The sequence below is a fragment of the Triticum dicoccoides genome, chromosome 7B, assembly GCF_002162155.2.
Source record: "Triticum dicoccoides isolate Atlit2015 ecotype Zavitan chromosome 7B, WEW_v2.0, whole genome shotgun sequence".
Classification (NCBI taxonomy): domain Eukaryota; kingdom Viridiplantae; phylum Streptophyta; class Magnoliopsida; order Poales; family Poaceae; genus Triticum; species Triticum dicoccoides.
In genome coordinates this window covers 514803156-514809292 of record NC_041393.1, presented here as the reverse complement: position 1 = coordinate 514809292, position 6137 = coordinate 514803156, and positions in this window count along the sequence as shown.

Sequence of the window (6137 nt, the reverse complement as noted above, 5' to 3'; positions counted from 1 at the left end):
GCAACCCAAACTTGGGAGGCTGACGGGCACATGAGGAAGATGCGCATGGCGTCTTTGAGAGTAGGTTCACATCTGGGGCAGATGGTGTCGGGGAGGATGGTCATGTGAATTAAATTTGCCCTAGTATTCGTACCACCCAAATGTTTGCACCTTGATGGGTGCCTTGGACGACCAAATGGGATGGCGCTGGTGTCCAAGTAGTCCTCATCGAAGATCAGATGGTAGGCATGCCGAGCAGAGAATGACATACGCAGACTGAGGAACCAATCGTCAACATTGTCATTAAGCGCAAAATCTTGCAACAAAGCCACCATAGCTATCTCGATGGAAGCAACACCCGTTAGGCGGTTCTAGAGGTTAGATATCAAGCCTTCCTGCATGACTTGCAGGACCATGATGGTGGGGTTGGTGGAGTGGGAGTGAAGGTGGGGGAAGGCTCTAGATGGGGGGTCAGAAAGTAGTCAGACATCATTCCAAAAGAAGGAGGAGAGGCCATTGTTGGTGAAAACAAAATATTTCTTTTGTAAGGTGTGCAAGTGGTGGTTAACTGTTTTCCAAATGATAATAGAAAGGTCTTTATGTTTTACAATGGCTATGGAATAGGGTCGGTGGTACCATTGTACCCAAGGTAGGTTGGGAATCTGTAGAAGCTTGAAAGCATATTTCATCAGAAGACAGTTATTTCGTAAAAGCAAGTCTTTTATGCCTGGACCACCACATTTTCTAAGTTTACAAAAAAAGCAATAAGACAGTGGGCCTCGGTACAAGTTTCTTCCGCCTTCCATAAAAGGACATATGAATTACATCAACCTTTTAACAATTTTTGGGATCATAAAGGCAAACATAAAAATAAACCGCTAGAGAATCCAGAAGGCATGAAAGTAGGGTTAATCTAGCTCCATGAGAGAGCAAGTTAGGGACCCAACCAATAAGATATTTGTAGAAGTTCCGAACTATGGTTTGGAAGGAAGGAGGGAGTTTTTGGTGGGAGGGGGTAGACCTAGATAGGTTTGGGGGAAGGAGGAGACCTTGCAGCCAAAAATGTTTGCGGTTGCAAGCACAATATCTAGGTCCGAGTGAAGGGGGGTAAAGTTGTTTTGTGGGAGTTGATAGCAAGACTAGTGGCTAGAGAGAAATTGTAGAGAATGGTTTCGAGTTGAGCAACAACGTTTGTAGAGGCATGCACGAGATGGTGAGAGTGTCGTCCGCGTAGAACCGAGGGTGGAAGATCCGGGCAGAGGGACTGATAGTGTAGGTTAACATCGTGAGCGTTGAGGATTATGCATTGGAGAAGGTCTGTGACAATGATAAATATGAAGTGGAGAGTCGCCCTGGCGCAAACCATTTTTGCAATTGATCCATGGTCCAGGGAGCCCATTAAGTAGGAAAACAGTTTTGGTGGAGGAGAGTAGTGTTAGGATACAGGAACACCAAGTGCTTGAGAAACCCCTATGCGAGAGAATGTTAAGTAAGGAGTCCTAGGAGATGGAGTGGAAATTTCTTTTAAAGTCTAGTTTTAGGACCATAGATGTAGCATTTCGCGAGCAGCAACAACTGAGAAGGTCGGCGGTAGATGATGTTTTCATCAATATTTTATGCGGTAGATGAAGCTGGTTTGATTTCCATGGAGGAGAAGGGATGTACGTGGTTTTGACTGCCGGTGATTAGTTTCGTGATGGCCTTAGGGGGTGTTTTTGTAGAGAGATGGGTCTGAATGCATCCATAGTTTTAGTGATGTCAGTTTTAGGGAGGAGAATCATGTCGCCCGGTTAAAGCGAGCAGTGCTAGGATGATTTGTTTTAAAGAGTGCCTGGATTTACGATAAAAACTAGTGCCGAACCCATGGGCATGGACTTACGTGGGGGTTGATTTGAAAGAATGCATTCCAAATTTCTTGTTCGGACAAAGGTACATCTAGAGTTAGTTGAGGGATTTGATCCTAATACATGTCAGTTAAGGCAAAGTTCCAGATGGGTGTTCTAGCTATGCCAATAAGATCCTTATAGAAGGATTTGAACACCAAGGCTTTTTGGTTACGAAAGAAGAGGCTATGTCATTATGCTCGATGTCGCTAATTTATTTTTGCGGAAGCCTTCAAAGGCACAAACATGAAAGTATTTGGTGTTTTCTCCACATGGCTGCCTCAACTTTGCTTCTCTATATACAGAGGAGAACTTTACGGTTGATAGCACATTGGAGGGCAGGGATGATAACAGAGCGAAGTTTTGTGTTGAGAGACTAATTAGAGAATGGAAATTAATGTTCATTTACAACACTGAATGATGCTCAAAAGCCCGCTTAACACCTTCAAATATTCCACTACGAAACCATGCCTACATGACTAACTTTCAATTTTATGCTATTATACACCCTGGGTGCAGTTTCCCAAGGCAATGTTTCCACCATGGCAATCGTCATGTGGTTTGCCACAATGGAATTTATTAATAATATCAATTTACATCTAGACCAAAAGGTCAACTGCTCAACATCTCTCCCTTCCTTTCCAGGTCATGGCCATGACACGTGCCATGTCGAAAATAGAACCTCAGAACCCTGAAATAACCTACATTACTATTTTTTCAAGAATCAGCTGCAACACCGATTCTATCAATGGTATAACTATTTTTAGTTCCTTACCTTGGCACCATCTTATAAGGTTTCCCTTTAGGTCAATTTCAGTGGGGCGGTGGCGCCTTAGGGTGTGTTTGGCAACCCTCTGGCTTCCTCAAATCCTCAATTACTTACCCTCTCCCCAGCTCAACTCCCGATGAAAACACTGGACTTTAAAACTGTTGGGGGGGCACAACTTGTCAATTGCTAGCGCTCGTCTTGGGTGGGAGCCCATTGGTTTCAAATGTGGCCCATTAGGTTCTTCTTTCTTTGTCCAACAAACAACAAACTTGTGGTTGGTCGGTCTGAATCATGGAGATTGCGACGACTAGAAGAAGATGGCAAGACCTGGATGATGATGTGCTCAAGGGCAAGTTGTAATGCCGCAGTGGCGAGCGCCTTGTCGACGGAGTAGAAGCAAGCTCCCTCAAGCGGCGGACATGGGGCCCCTTCGGTGCGACCGCACGCGAATGGTGGGGTTGCAGGCTGACTAGCACTTCCTAAGGAGTAATAGCCTTCATTCATAGGCTGGCCAACTCGTTCGTATGCTAGTCAGCTATTCATTTCTAGTAATCCAGACCACTAACTTGATATATATCCTATATATACCTAAATAGTTGATCCTTACTATCTCAATTCTCTCAACATGCACACATGCCACCTCATCACCTCACTAATTATTTCTCCGAAATACTATTCATATTATCTCTCAACATGCACACATCCTAACTCACCACACATGCCATCTCATCAATCCACACTAACTATATTTCTCTCAACATGCATGGAAAATACTACTACTATAGTACAACTTTGTAAAATTGTAATAAGTCAGCGACACTTATTTTGAGACGGAGTATATATGGTTACAGCTATAAAATACCAATCGCCAAAGGTCCGTCCCATAGGGTGACGGTTCGCGTCCTGGTCCGGCGATTGCGGAGGCGATCGCGAGTTAGGGTTCCGTGAGGCTGGCCTGCGCCGCGATCAGATCTCCAATCTCGACCGATGTGCCGGCAGGCACCCCAAGAGAAATATGTCCCCCATCGCCATGCCACCCAGAAGTGTCGCTGTGTTCCCTAGGGCGCAGAGGAGGCATACACCAAAACCCTAGGAGGGGGAGGGGGTGAGAAGGGAGGCGGAGATGGAGGGTGTGGCTGGGTTGATGAAGGGTCTAAAGCTGATGGATGAGGAGAAGAAGGGGGTCAAGGTCAAACTCTCGGCGAGGGAGAAGGGGAAGGATGCGGAACCAAGGGCGGTCGGCAAGGTCATGTCAGAGAAGCTCGCTCATCCCGATGCAATTGGCCTATCCTTAGGTAAGGTTTGGTGTCCGAGCAAAGGGATAGGTTGTACGGAGGTGGGGGAAAACATGTTCATCTTTGCGTCCCGCCAAAAATCGGGGAAGAGGAAGGCGCTGGAGAATGGTCCCTGGATGTTTGACAAGGAGCTAGTGGTAGTGGAGGATTTTGTGCCACCTAGGCGAATGGAGGACTATGAATTTAACACCATCCCGGTTTGGGTTCGGGTGTATAGCCTGCCACTTGGAATGATGAATGTGGAGTCAGCAGAGGAAATTGGAAATACCATTGGAGAGTTTATGGAGGCGGACACGAGTGCAGACGGCTATGCAATTGGGAAGTTCTTGCGGATCAAGATCAAAATGAAAATCGACAAACCGATCATGAGGGGCTTTACCTTGGAGGAAGAGGATGGGGAGGAGGGAAAGGGTAGCAGCAAAGGAAAGCATAAGGTGGGGGAGGATGAGGAGAAGGGATGGTGCATGTTTGAGTATGAGTTTCTTCCTGACTTCTGCTACACGTGTGGAAGACTTGGGCATGTGGCGAAGGACTGTGCAATCACTTTGAAGAAAGGAGAAACAGCTCCGTTTGGGAGATGGCTGAAGGCGGATATGGGCGTGAGGAAGGGGTATGGGAAGGAGGGGTTTTGGAGGAAAGGGAATCGGGATCATGGTGGGTACAGAAACTCGTATAGCCGATCATCTATACAGACGGGTGGGGGAAGTGATAGTCTATCTTGGCACAAGAATGACTCCTGATCGGGTGGGGGAAGTGGAGCTAGAGGAGAGGAGAAGGGAGAATAAATGACTAGCCCGTTGAAAATGGTGTTCACAACGAGCCGTGAAGGAGTGCCGAGGAAACTCCAGCTCACCACTTAGAAGGAGGAAGGGCTTGCTCAGGACGGAGGGGATGGAAAGAAGGGAGAAGAGGCTGCTCGGTTGGGCCGGGACCAGAAAGCAATGGAGGTGGAAAGGGCTGGGGAGGTAGATGATACCATAGGCAGCAAGTCTGTGCAAGGAGGGGAGGAAGGAGGTAATAAGGAGGAGGAAGGTAACAAGGGAGGCAAGAACCCCAATGGCAAGAAATTCAGGAGGAACGAGAGGATGGGTGGTGGTCATGTGCAGGATGTTCAGAGGGTATCAGTGCTGGGGCATAAGAGGAGTCAGGGAGGCTTGGATGTCGAGAAGGAAGGAAAGAAGGGACGGTTAGAGCCAGGTGCGGGGGAGGTAGGTGTTGAGGAGGAAGTGAAAGGGTCACAGGACGAAGCTGTTAACCTATCGGCCGGGCTGCTAGAGCAGCCCCGCCGAGAACAATGAAAATCGTTAGTTGGAACTGCCGGGAACTCGGGAACAGCCCGTCAGTTCAAGGTCTCCTCGATATGGGGAGGACGGAGGAGCCCGATATTGTGTTCTTGGCAGAAACCATGCTTTCTGAGGCGGAGCTTGATAGGTTCAGGTGATCGTTGGGGCTAGCTAACATGGTTGCATGGAACCCGGTGGGACAGAGCAGGGGAGTTGCTTTGTTTTGGAGGAGAGGTGTGGATGTCTCGCTGAGATCGTACGGCAGAAGACATATAGACGTGGATGTTCTGGAGGACGGAGGAGGGATGTGGAGGCTGACTGGAGTGTATGGAGAGTCGGCAGCGGACCAGAAGAAAGAAACATGGCACATGATCAGGTTGCTAGGGCATCAACACCAAGATGGAAGGTTGTGGCTTTGCCTCGGAGATTTTAATGAGATCCTCACGTGTGATGAAAAGGTAGGATGGGTGGCGCATGCGCAGAGCTGCATGGATGCATTCAGACGATGCCTGGTCATTGTGCGTTGCATGACATTGTATATGAAGGAGATACGTTCACTTGGCGTAATCACAGCAAGGAGGTTGACTCTTATATCTGCGAGCGACTTGACAGAGCTACAACGAATACAAACTGGTGCGAAAAGTTCCCAGAGTTCTCTGTACTGAACGTGAACCCGCGCCACTCGGATCATCAGCCAGTCATTGTGTGTACTCAAGGGGCTAGAGTGGCGACACCGGGTGGTGACCGTGGATTCATATTTGAGGCGTGGTGGCTCCAGGAGGAAGGGTGTGCGGAAGAAATACAAGGAGCTTGGGAGGAAAGTTGGTTGGAGGAAGCGGGAGGAGTGGCGGGAGCTATGGGGTGTGTGGCGAAGCGGATGAGGAAATGGCATAAGGAGGTAGCCGGGGAGCTAGAAGGTAGACTTAGA